This window comes from Podarcis cretensis (genome assembly GCF_951804945.1).
Source record: "Podarcis cretensis genome assembly, chromosome: 12".
NCBI lineage: Eukaryota > Metazoa > Chordata > Lepidosauria > Squamata > Lacertidae > Podarcis > Podarcis cretensis.
Genome location: NC_137181.1, coordinates 6631606 through 6645098, shown reverse-complemented (window position 1 = coordinate 6645098; position 13493 = coordinate 6631606). Strand labels below are relative to the sequence as shown.

General features: G+C 48.0%; 1 long non-coding RNA gene across 1 annotated transcript in view; it reads right to left on the bottom strand.

Moving 5' to 3' along the window:
* The window catches only part of LOC307199350, a 94238-nt gene extending 81695 nt beyond the window's left edge, over positions 1-12543 (bottom strand). Inside the window, exon 1 of the long non-coding RNA XR_013831913.1 lies at positions 12328-12543. This is a non-coding gene — a long non-coding RNA (uncharacterized lncRNA). The remainder of the gene's footprint in view (positions 1-12327) is intronic.
* Between the last annotated feature and the right edge of the window lie 950 nt (positions 12544-13493).

Sequence of the window (13493 nt, the reverse complement as noted above, 5' to 3'; positions counted from 1 at the left end):
CAGTGTCCTTCTTGAACTGTGGTGCCCAGAACTGGACACAGTACTCCAGGTGAGGTCTGACCAGAGCAGAATACAGTGGCACTATTACTTCCCTTGATCTAGATGCTATACTCCTATTGATGCAGCCCAGAATTGCATTGGCTTTTTTAGCTGCCGCGTCACACTGTTGGCTCATGTCAAGTTTGTGGTCAACCAAGACTCCTAGATCCTTTTCACATGTACTGCTCTCAAGCCAGGTGTCACCCATCTTGTATTTGTGTCTCTCAATTTTTTTGCCCAAGTGCAATACTTTAGTGCAATACATTCCCTAGGAAGCAAAAATAAAATCTCCATGGAGTGGGTGTAGGTAATGAAGGGGGAAAATAAAGAGATGGACTGCCCCGTAAAATTACTCGGCAGTCCTGATTATGACTACATAAAATCTGGATCTCAAACAGTTCGTGTTCTGCCACAATATTTATGGAAGTGTAGACACGTACCAGACAAACGGGAGTCACAGAACCTCCAGTTTGATGCTCTGCATTCATTTTTTTTCCGTTCCTGGATTCCAAGTGTTTGTATACTGTTATAACAAAACGTCTATTGTCAGGGCGCAAACAGACTTCAGTTGATGTTCTCGCTTTTTCCGCCGGTGGTGAAGGAAGAGACAGAGACGGAAAGTTCCAAAATCTAAACTAAACTCACAAAAAAGTCCACTTGGCAGCGTTAAGCTAGAAGGTGGAAATACCATAATTCTGCACAACCGCATCCCAAATTTTGGAATACCGCTCACGGCATGGCATCCACCAAGTGGTTCCAAATCCTAAGCTGTCTTGGATCAGGCCAGCTGCCCCCCACCCAACCCCTGCCCTCATGTGTGGAGATGTTGACCTCCTGTTGGGTTGTTGAAGTTCTGGAGTGCCTTCAGCATGTGGCAAGGGGTGGAAATAGGAATGCTCAAATCGTTCGGGCCACCAGAAGCAAAAGGATGAGGTTGTGGCTCAGCTGATGTGCAAACGGAAGGAGCGTGGCCGTGGCAGTAGGGGCTCATCCACCAAAACATTGCCACAAAGGACAGGTGGAAAAGAAAGTACTTCTTCACACAGAGCGTAGTGTGGACTATGGAACTCACTTCCACAAGAGGCAGCAATAGCCATCAACTTGGATGGGTTAGACAAATTAATGGAGAAGAGGGCTATCGAAAGCTACTAGCCATGATGGCCATGTTCTGCCTCCACAGTCGGAGACATAAATGCTTACAAATTCCAGTTGTTGGAAACCACAGAATGGGGATCGCTCTTTTCTCATATCTCATAGAATCGTAGAGTTGGAAGGGACCCATGAACAATCTAGTCCAACCCCTTGCAATGCAGGAATATACAGATGTCTCTTACCAGGGATCGAACCTGCAACCTTGGCGTTGCCAGCACCACACTCTAACCAACTGAGCTGTGATGGAATCCTCCTTCCTGGTTTCCCACAGGCATCTGGCCACTGTGAGAACAGGATCCTGGACTTGATGGGCCATTGGAGCATCTCCACACCCATCGTTCTACCTGGATACTGAGGTCCAGCGCCAAGGGCCTTCTGGCAGTTCCCTAGCTGCGAGAAGCCAAGTTACAGGGAACCAGGCAGAGGGCCTTCTCGGTGGTGGCACCCATCCTGTGGAACACCCTCCCATCAGATGTCAAGGAAATAAACAACTATCTGACTTTTAGAAAACATCTGAAGGCAGCCCTGTTTAGGGAAGTTTTTAATGTTTAATAGGTTATTGTATTTTAATATTCTGTTGGAAGCCGCTCAGAGTGGCTGGAGAAACCCAGCCAGATGGGCGGGGTATAAATAATAAATTATTATTATTATTATTATCCAGCAGTCCCTTATTGTGTTCTTGCGTTCACACATGTTACAAATCTCCTACCAAAAATAATGCACGCGAATGTCCACACCAGTGGGGACTGTGGATATAGAATGGGTTATTTTTAACAGATTTTTCCATGAAAAGGGGAACTCTGAATTAAAGTGGTGTTGTGTTTTTTTTAAAAAAAGAATCAGCTCCCAGTTTGATAACATCATGTGGGCAGTGCAAAGAACTCATGTACATAAACAGCACCGATTCTGCAATAAACTTCTACGTCTGGAAGTAACTGTAGTTGGACTAGCTTTTTTAAAAGGGAGGGGAGGGGCTTCTGCATAGCCCCAGGTTGTCCCCCAAATTTCCCATAAAGCCAGTATTAAAACAAATGACCAACTTGAGATTATTTGGCGCCTCCTCCTCAGACAATTCATTCAGGAAATTTTAAGAGAAGCTGAAGGGGTTTAGACAAGGCTGGAGACACTGGTAATTTTCAATCCCAAGATTCGTTTGAGATGCAGGCAACCCGCTAGAGGTTGCCGCGCAAGGGGAAGTGAAAGAGAATGATGAAAGGAAAATTTGGGGGCAAAGTGGACCTCAGGGGCATCCCAAGACTGTTTGGGATTCAATCACATAAAAGCAAATCCAGTTTGCACAAGTTGATCTGCAGCTCTTGCACAAAAAACCTGCTCCCCTAAAAGTTCTGCCTTTTTTTTTTTGCAATGAGGAAAGTGACAGGAAAACATGCTAGAAAGTTGGGAATAATACCTGCTTGGTGCAGCAGTATCTAACCTCCCTGCGAACGAGCTAGGATAAATGTTCAGTAAGAAGGTTGCCCAGAAGCGGCCCAGAATCGTAGCTTTCCTGCGCTAAACAGACAAAGCGAGATCCTCCCATATCACAGCTGACAAAGGAATTGCTCTCTGCACATGGGGAGGGTGGCAGCAAGCACAGCAGGGTGCCCTGTTCCCTCGCCCCCCAGGGATCATTCCCACACTGTGACCAGGCAACCGACCCAGAGAGCCATGCAGCAGGCAAACAAATTGAGACAGGCTTTGATTGATCCTTTGATTGAGGGAGGTACAAAGCGCACTCTGATTCTGCTCACAGCAAGCAAACAGCCTGCACAGGAGCCAAGTCTCCCAGTTTGTCCAGGAAGTGATGGTGGGGGATGAGTGTTCAGACCCCTGGGCTCTCACTTGTGGGGTGCCTCAGGGCTCCGTCCTCTCCCCCATGCTTTTTGACATCTATATGAAGTCGCTGGGAGAGATCATCAGGGGGTTTGGGCTGGGTGTTCATCAGAATGCGGATGATACCCAGCTCTACCTCTCTTTTAGATCAGAACCAGTGAAGGCGGTGAAGGTCCTGTGTGAGTGCCTGGAGGCGGTTGGAGGATGGATGGCGGCTAACAGATTGAGGTTGAATCCTGACAAAGACAGAAGTACTGTTTTGGGGGGAAAGGGGGCGGGCGGGTGTGGAGGACTCCCTGATCCTGAATGGGGTAATTGTGCCCCTGAAGGATCAGGTGTACAGCCTGGGAGACATTTTGGACTCACAGCTGTCCATGGAGGTGGAGGTCAATTCTATGTCCAGGGTAGCTGTCTACCAGCTCCATCTGGTACGCAGGATGAGACCCTACCTGCCCACAGACTGTCTCGCCAGAGTGGTGCATGCTCTGGTTATCTCCCGCTTGGACTACTGCAATGCGCTCTACGTGGGGCTACCTTTGAAGGTGACCCAGAAACTACAACTAATTCAGAATGCAGCAGCTAGACTGGTGACTGGGAGTGGCTGCCAGGACCACATAACACTGAGAGATCTGCATTGGCTCCCAGTACGTTTCCGAGCACAATTCAAAGTGTTGGTGCTGACCTTTAAAGCCCTAAATGGCCTCGGTCCTGTATACCTGAAGGAGCATCTCCACCCCCATCGTTCAGCCTGGACACTGAGATCCAACACCGAGGGCCTTCTGGCAGTTGCCTCATTGCGAGAAGTGAGGTTACAGGGAACCAGACAGAGGGCCTTCTCGGTAGTGGCGCCCACCCTGTGGAACACCGTCCCATCAGATGTCAAGGAAATAAGTGGCTATCTTATTTTTAAAAGACATCTGAAGGCAGCCCTGTTTAGGGAAGTTTTTAATATTTAATGCTGTATTGTTTTTAACACTCGATTGGGAGCCGCCCAGAGTGGCTGGGGAAACTCAGCCAGATGGGCGGGGTATAAATTATTATTATTATTATTATTATTATTATTATTATTATTATTAAATAAGACCATAGATTCAGCTGCCCTGACAGGCTTAGCTCACCTTGGGAGGAGCTATGTGTGTATGTGCACATTGCGTGGCCCCGGCCCCCTCAATAGCGGAGGCAAGCCGTTGTGCTTGGCGGGGGGTTGGACTAGATGGCCTTTAGGGTCCCTTCCAACTCTACAATTCTATGACTTGAGACACAATATGTTCTACCTCCACAGCTGGAGGCAGCAAAGCTTGCTTCTGAATACCAGTTTCTGGAAATCGCAGGAAGAGCAGACGCTCTTGTGTTCGAATCTGGCTTGTGGGCTTCCCGCACGCACCTTGCTGGCCCCTGTGAGAACAGGATGCTAGACTAGATGGGGCCAGTGGCCGGATCCTGCAGGCCCCCTTTCTCTGGGGGCTGCCGAGTCCTACCACCCCAATCCTGACCTGGCGAAAATCTGTGATTTTCACAAAGATGCCAGACCCAAGCAAAGAGCTAAATGCCAAGTGAAGCCAGATGCAAAATTAAGCAGATGGGGCCCTCACCTGCGTGTGAACTGAGGCTGCCATAGCTGCAGCTGCCTCCCTCCATCCCCGGAGCTCTGACACAGCAGAGACTGTCTGCAATCAATTCTGCGCACACTTAGAGAACCTTCAAGTGCTTCAAGAGGGCGAGAGAAGTACGATGTTTAGAAAAGGCACCCAGAAATGGAAGGGGCACGTAGGCTCTGCTCCTGCTCTCATAATACCACAGCTTGTGGCCATTCGATGACGCTTAATGCTGGAATATTTGAGGCACAGGAAAGAAAGCGAATAGTTTTTAAACTACAGTCGTACCTTGGTTTTCGAACAGCTTAGTTCTCAAACGTTTTGGCTCCCGAACGCCGCAAGCCTGGAAGTGACTGTTCCAGTCTGCAAACTATTTTTGGAAGCCGAATGTCCAACAGGGCTTATGCAGCTTCTGATTGGCTGCAGGAGCTTCCTGCAGCCAATCAGAAGCCGCGCTTTGGTTTCCGAACGTTTTGGAAGTCGAACCGACTTCTGGAACGGATTCTGTTTGACTTCCAAGGTGCGACTGTAGGTAATTCACTTCCACAAGAATCAGTGGTCCCAGCCCAACTTGGATGGATCAGACAGATTCTTAGGCTGTTCTCCTTCTGGGCATCCCATAAGGATCTGGTTGGCCAATGGGAGACCAGGGTGCATTTGGCCTGATCCACAAGGTCTCTTCTTATGTCCTTAAACCCAGGGGTGGGAAGAAGGAAGTTCAAGATCTTCTGCTAGATCTCTGGATGGTTTGCAGAAGATTGGCAAGTGCTTCTGACTTCCAGTGGTTTAACAATAGCAAGAGCAAAACTATTTTACCCTCCTAAATTAAGCTGACGTAATGAAGATAACCGGGAGCAGGGATAGTCATGAAGTTGGTTAAAAGCAAGCTCAGAACTGAAAAGTTGGCTCCCCCCCTGCACCGGGAAGATCTCGCAAATGGCCTGTGATACTGATCTCTCCATAATATTTTAACCTCAAGCTATCTTTTTTACACCTAGGTAAGCTGGTGTAGGATTGGCCTCGTCCCCTCGGAGAGTAGGAGGAGCGAGAGGGAGGGATGAGGGGGATTCAGGTCCTCTCTCCAAAGAGGATGAACTCCTACGAAGTTTTCTGAACCAGAACAAAACAGCTGCAAAGTGAAGAACTTGAACAGCTATGGACTGGGATCCAATGTACAGCCAATGAACAATGAATGAACAGGTATAGTGTCAAATTGCATCCCTAACTAGGTGTTGACTTTTGTATGAATGAACCGCAAACTCAGATCAGGTACTGGAAGCAAATTCCTAAGCTTAGAGAACAGGAATTCTTTAAACAGCTTGGATGCGCTCTTAGTTTAGCCTCTCCCAAATGGGTGCTCTCCAGATGTTTTGGACTTCAGCTCCCATCACCCAGCAGAAACATCTGGAGTGCACACTTTGGAGAATGCTGACATAGTTCCCTTGCTTGCACCTCAATCCTAAACACCTATTTATTTGGCAAAGTCCCTTTAAATTTGGTGGAACATTTCTCTCTATATAAGAAAAACGTAAGAATGTCATCACACGGCACTCCATTGGAGGATCTGTTGTCTCACATCACAATCCTGGATTTGCAGGAAGCCACAGCACAGCTCCCATTGAAGGATTTGTCCTGCCTTATTACAATCCTTGATTCGCAAGAAGTCTGGTTGGAATAGGGGAGAAAATGCGAAGGCAAGTTGCACAACAGCAGTGCCCATGGCATGGCAGCAGGATGACAGAAACCCTGAGGGGGAGACAGTGGTTTCAAACAATGGCAGAAGTTTGAGTAAAGCAGGAATGGAGGAAACTGAGTGAAAAACTGTGGTTTCAAACAATGGCAGAAGTTTGAGTAAAGCACTACAGAATATTTGAGTAAAGTACTAAGGAATACTTGAGGGCTCTGCATCTCACACGAGGCAGCTGAAGAATAGAAGAGGGAGACATCGGAATACAGTGAGAAAGGGTGAAACTGAAAGGAGAAAAGTGGTTGTTTCAACAATGCCATAAGTTTGAGCGAGGATAGAGAGACAGTAAAAGGAAAATGGCGGCTTTAAGCAACAGCAGAGGTCTGAGGAAAGCAGGGGTAGGATAGAGTTAATTCATTTTATTTATATATATATTGAATTTATATAAAACACATGCACATACACCAATCCCCCATTAGAGCCAAAGGAAGCTTTGGCAGAACACAATTAGCATCACCACCAAAAACATTTATGACCCTGGAGGTCAACTTTGGGAGAAATTTCCTATCCCACCACGAAAGTGTGTCAGCACCACAACAAAACACCTCAAAGCCATTTGTGGAGCTACAACTGGACTGTTTCAAAAGCTCTCCTGTGAATGTGACAGAGAACCACAATTACCAGTCTTCTAGTAGAGAAGGGACCACATCTCTAGGTATGGTGAGATAGTGTCAGGAGTGCGTACAGTAGCCAGGCCCTGTGACCAGTAGGGCTTCGCAGGACTGGGGCCTTCCTAAGTTTGTTCTGAAGAGGCAAGGCGCGGTCACACAGGTGAGGCCGATTGGTAACTCACAGCACCTGGTGGCAAGAGCCAGAAGGGATATAAGGTCAGCATTTCCCTTCGGCTCTTTGCCACAGCAACACATTCCCTGCCTTGCTGCGTTTGACTCCTTGCTTCTTGATCCTCGGACCCTTGACTTTGTGACTCCTTGCTTCTTGATCCTCGGACCCTTGACTTTGTGACTCCTTGCTTCTTGATCCTCGGACCCTTGACTTCGTGACTCCTTGCTTCTGGACCCTCGGACCCTTGACTTCGTGACTCCCCGCTTCTTGACCCTTAGACCCTTGGCTTCTGGACTCTCGTTCCTGCTCCCACCCCGCCATCTTGCCCCCGGTCCCGACGTCCTCAGCCCGGACTTCGATCGCCCTTATACCGGACCGTGACAGAGAGACTCACTGTCTGAAACCCTGGAGAGCCATTGTAAGTCAGCACAAACCATACTGAGTTAGAAGAACCAAATGTCTGACTCTACCCAAGGCAGATTCCATTGTCCAAACATGGCTGGCCACTAACCTGGAGCATGCTGGGAAGTTTCAGCAACTGCTCAGTCTGGGTGCAGGAGAATGCTGGCGTTCAGTTTCTGAAAAAGGAAAAAACACAATGTCAGATCATGTTTAACTTAGGGTTATTTTTGTTTCTTTTGCCTTGCAACTTCCCAGCACCATCGCCGGTTTGCCTTAATTGTTCTCCGGCATAGTTCAATACCCTTTTAAAGCCATCATGGTCATCACCGCATCTTGTGGGAGCTTAACTATGCGCTGTGTGAAGGACAACTTTGATTCGTCTGCCTTGAACATTCAGCATTCAACATTCAAAGCACCAACATTCAAAGCACCATGGCTTTTACTCCATGAGAAGTTGGGAGGAGATCCTAACGCAGAATGGCTTAACAACCGATCACTCTTCCAAGAAAACTCTGGGAACTGTAGTTCTGTGAGGGGAATGGGGGTCTCCTAACAAACCTCAGTACCTTTAACAAACTATAAGTCCCGGGATTCTTTGAGGAAGCCGTAACTCTTTAAAGTGGTTCGATACTGCTTTAAATAGTACGGATGCAGACAGAGTCTGGTCTAAGTCGTGATTGCAAGGGCGAAGAGGTTGCTTGAGATATTCTTTCTCCTACATACACAGAGCATGTTCTGAGGGGTTTGTTTCCTCTTAATGCCATACCCCAATCCCTGCACTCACGGGCCTTGCTAAAAATAATTTTTGAAACACTCCATTTTAACCCTGCCCTTACATAATTTTCGCAGCGTCTAATATCCACTGCTGGAGGCGACGAGTGAACCACTTTAAAACAATTTGCTGAACATTTTCCTGGCAGTGGTTTTGGGAGGGCGAGCAGCCCAATAAATAACACAGTCAGTGGGTCAATAACACAGGAAGGGAGCCAAATCTGTGTTGGGTTTGCCACTGTAGCAGAATGAACACAGGGAAAGCAGAGAATCAATGCCTCCCCAAACCTCTTACACTAAGGAAGCACCTCAAGAACAGGACTGACTGCGCATTTCTCCATTGTAAAAAGAAATTTATTAATTGCAGGGAGGGAGGGAGCTTAATTTGGACGCCCGGGCAAACTATACAGTGGTACCTCGGGTTAAGTACTTAATTTGTTCCGGAGGTCCATTCTTAACCTGAAACTGTTCTTAACTTGAAACACCGCTTTAGCTAATGGGGCCTCCCACTGCCACCGGGCCGCCGGAGCACGATTTCTGTTCTCATCCTGAAGCAAAGTTCTTAACCCGAGGTACTATTTCTGGGTTAGCGGAGTAACCTGAAGTGTATGTAACCCGAGGTACCACTGTGTTGTTTTTTCAGGATTTCCCCTCCCACATGCACAATCAATTTTATGAAATAATAAATACTAAAAGGCTTGTATGGAAGTGAGAGCTGGACCATAAAGAAGGCTGATCACCGAAGAATTGATGCTTTTGAATTCTGGTGCTGGAGGAGACCTTGAGAGTCCCATGGACTGCAAGAAGATCAAACCTATCCATTCTGAAGGAAATCAGCCCTGAGTGCTCACTGGAAGGACAGATCCTGAAGCTGAGGCTCCAATACTTTGGCCACCTCATGAGAAGAGAAGACTCCCTGGAAAAGACCCTGATGTTGGGAAAGATGGAGGGCACCAGGAGAAGGGGACGACAGAGGACGAGATGGTTGGACAGTGTTCTCAAAGCTACCAGCATGAGTTTGACTAAACTCCAGGAGGCAGTGGAAGACAGAAGTGCCTGGCGTGCTCTGGTCCATGGGGTCACGAAGAGTCGGACACGACTAAACAACAAAAGGCTTGTTCACATATTATACTGAACACAGGTACAAGTTCTCTCTACACATATATGTTGAAGAGGCTGATTTGTACATTTCAACTATTGTGTCCACAGACTGTACACTCATTGAATGTTACATGTGAATAACTGCCTCTTCCCATATGAACCAACCCAGACCAAGATCAACATCGCAGGCTTCATGTGCCTCCTCCAGAGGTCTGGAGGGCAGCAATACAAGAAAGGGCTTTTTTTTGCGGTGGCTCCTTGTATGTGTAATCCTCTCCCCAGAGAGGCCCGCCTGGTACCTTCATTACATATCTTTAGGTGTCAGGAAAAGGCATCCCACTTCTCCCTGGCCTTTGGTAGATTAAACAACCTATTGTCTTTTAAAATGTGGGACGGTGGAAATTATTGATTTGTTTATTATGTACTTGTAATGGTTCTAGGGGTTGCTTGTGCGTAAATTGGCGCCACGCTTGGCTGGGTTACCTGGGTGAACCCTTTCTGTCCGGACAGCCACTCAACCGTGGCTGTCTCAATCGCTGGCAGAATCCGTCAGTGGGCGTTTCTTGAACTTCTTCCAGCAAAGAAGCTCTTTGACGCCTAGTCTCCGCCTACTCTCCCTGCGCGGAAGTCTTCTGCGCAGGGAGGGTGTGGGCAGCGGAGGACCCGTGCTCTCCCCACTGGTCTCCGGCGAGGAGTCATGGAGCCCCCTCGCCGATTCCCCCATCTGCCTCCCTTCTCCACTGGTGCTACGCTGATTTCCTTCCCCAGAAGATGGGCTGCCTCTCTCCCTCCTGGGACGCTCTCCAGAATCCCTCTGGAGCCCTCCCTCTCCCTCTGGCTCCGATGGCAGTTCCCTGACAGTACTGTTGTGTTTTTATAGTGAAAACTGCACTGTGATCCTCGTATGAAAGGCGGTATATAAATTTCACAAACAAATAAGTAGAATATTTTAGCATTACAGCCCAACTGTTTGTACATTCATTGAATGTAATGTGTGACACCAATCTTAAATTTGTTTCCTTATGCTTGTTTAGGGCTGGGCGGTGGGCAAGAGTCTGCAGTGAGCCAGAAGTCGTGGAAAGAAGCCAATAGTCAAGGCTGAAGAACAACAAAGGGGACAAGAGCACACCACCGCTCAAGAAGGCCGTGTTGCTCAAGCAAGGCTCAGCTGGCCACAGGAAGCCCCCTTATACTCCTTCCTGTTGAGGCAGATCCAATGGCCAGCCCCAAGTGGGCGGAGTCAGTCCAGGGCCTGAAGGTCCTTCACTAAGAAGGCTGCCACCTGCAGTTCAATGGTTCACCACATGGTGGCGCTGCAGAAGATGGTGGACTCTCATTTGGAAGACCAATGTATCAGGGATTCTTTAGCTGTATTGCAGGGGGTTGGACTAGATGACCCTGGGGCTCCCTTCCGACTCTACAATTCTATGATCCCTGTGTAGGGTTGTTTACAAAGGGCTTTAGAAGAACAGATTTCCCCACTTCAAAGTTTGAAGCAGAAATGTGGGTAGGGCCGCCATATGTCTGGATTTTACTGGGATTTCAAAGGCAGAATTGGCGTCCCGTGGGAATTTCCGAAATGCAGCGCTTTGTCCTGGATCTTAGGCAAGTCAATTGAAAAAATTGTGGGGTTTTTTGGGTGTCTTTGTTTTTAAAAAAGCTCAATAACTTTGGGGTTTGTCTAAAAAAACAACAACCAACCCTCAAGATTTTTGGGGTCTTCCTAAAACAAGCTCAACAATTTTGGGGGTGTTTTTTTACTTTTTGAAATATGGCAACTTTAAATGTGGGGGAATTAAGGCACACTCCTATCCTCACATCAGCTAATGGGCATGTGAGAGCACACTTTGCTGGATCTAAGAAGGAAGAAGAAGTGTCGAAAAGTTTGGATTTGATATCCCGCTTTATCACTACCCAAAGGAGTGTCAAAGCGGCTAACATTCTCCTTTCCCTTCCTGCCCCACAACAAACACTCTGCGAGGTGAGTGGGGCTGAGAGACTTCAGAGAAGTGTGACTAGCCCAAGGTCACCCAGCAGCTGCATGTGGAGAAGTGGGGAATCGAACCCGGTTCACCAGATTACGAGTCCACCACTCTGAACCACTACACCACACTGGCTTGAAGCTCCCAATGCTTCCTTAGAAATCCGGCTCTTTCCTGCCCCACACCTGAGCATGGCACAGGTGGGTGTAGCTTCCTAAAAATGGCCTGGCAAGCAAAATGAAGACACCTGGGCAGACCGTGTTGGGTACAGGCTCAGTAGCAAACACAGTGCTCAGGAGTCACGATGCAGGAGTTCAGGAGCAGACCAAGATGCTCAGGACTGGATGGAAGCGACAACGATGTCCCAACAAAAACAACCCCTCCATGTGGCCAGCAGCTGTGCAACTCACCTGAATCACTGCAGCACACTGAGACAGGGAGAGAAAGGGGCACAGCAGCAGGGAGGTGCAAACACTCCGACAGGAGTGCTGAATTTCGCCCGCCATTGCATTTGCACCATGCCAGCCGTGCCCCTCCTCCACTTTCTTCTGATGTTGCAGCAACTCAGCCGAATGGAGATTCGGTGAGCAGCACAGCCCTGAGACGCCGCTCTGTGTGTCCATGTGGCAACAACTTCGCGTGCTCACCGACGCAAATCCGGCCGTTTCCTCTGTGCAAAAGGAAAAGGGTTTATCTTTCGCCTGAGGCACCCACTGTCCCAGGAATAAAATAAAATGCAGCCCTGGTTGAGGACGCCTCAGAGATAAGGTGCCAACTTTTCTGGGGATGTATCTCAGGAAAAGGGACGCGGGTGACGCTGTGGGTTAAACCACGGAGCCTAGGACTTGCCGATCAGAAGGTTGGCAGTTCAAATCCCCACGACGGGGTGAGCTCCCGTTGCTCAGTCCCTGCTCCTGTCCACCTAGCAGTACGAAAGCACATCAAAGTGCAAATAGATAAATAGGTACCGCTCTGGCGGGAAGGTAAACGGCATTTCCATGCGCTGCTCTGGTTCGCCAGAAGCGGCTTAGTCATGCTGGCCACATGACCTGGAAGCTGTATGCCGGCTCCCTCGGCCAATAAAGCGAGATGAGCGCCGCAACCCCACAGTTGGCCACGACTGGACCTAATGGTCAGGGGTCCCTTTACCTATCTCAGGAAATACGACTGGTACAGCTGCCTCCTTCCTCATATTGTGTGCTCATCTTGTTGAAGTAAAAACATCGCCTGAATTAATGTAACGTATTCTTTTCACTTTTCTTCCCCTCCCTCTTATGCAATCTAATTTTTCTCCACTCTCCTCTGCATCAGTATGTTTGGTGTTGTTCGTATTTTGTCTTTATTAAAACAACAATAACAAAGTTTATTCCCCCACCCCCAGAGAGTGCTTTCTGATTGCACTCCACAGGCCACCAACCCATAAATTCACCCCTGGCTTCTCAACAGCACACAGGCAGACCTTGACAGTGGTAGATTTCTCTGTAGATTGAGATTTAAAATACAGAGCAAAGGTTTATCATTGTTTTAAGAGCTCCAGAACAGGACAATTTCCAGTTCTTCCACCAAAAATCCCTCAAACATTGCTTTGTGGGATGTCTGCCTTCCTCCAAGTTCTTACTGAGTCCATCAGCAACTCCTGTCTACACAGCAAACGAAGCAGTGAGCTCCAACCAATGGCCAGAGAAGTTTTCTCCCTGCCATGAAATCTATGCGCAAAGCATGCAGCATGGCTCTCTGTCGCCCCCTGTTGGTTTCTTGTGGCAGCTCCCAGACAGAGGCATTTATCCCCATTCACACTCTCTGCAAATATTCCTCTCTAGCCGTTGCTGTTTTCACAGCCCAAGAAAACTCATGTTTTGCATAAAAAGTACGCGGTGCTCATGTTAGAAATACGTAGATTTTTTCCTTCCTTTTGCTTTCTAGAGAAAGCAAGCAGGCTCTCTGCTGCAACCATCAGCGTTCTTGTTCTGCGTCCCCCATAACGGAGAACAAATGTCCTGCCAAATTAAGGGTGTTGAAGAAGTGCAGGATAAATAAACCATCCTCTCTGTACCATTGCACAGCACAGTGTTGAACTATGGAAGTCGC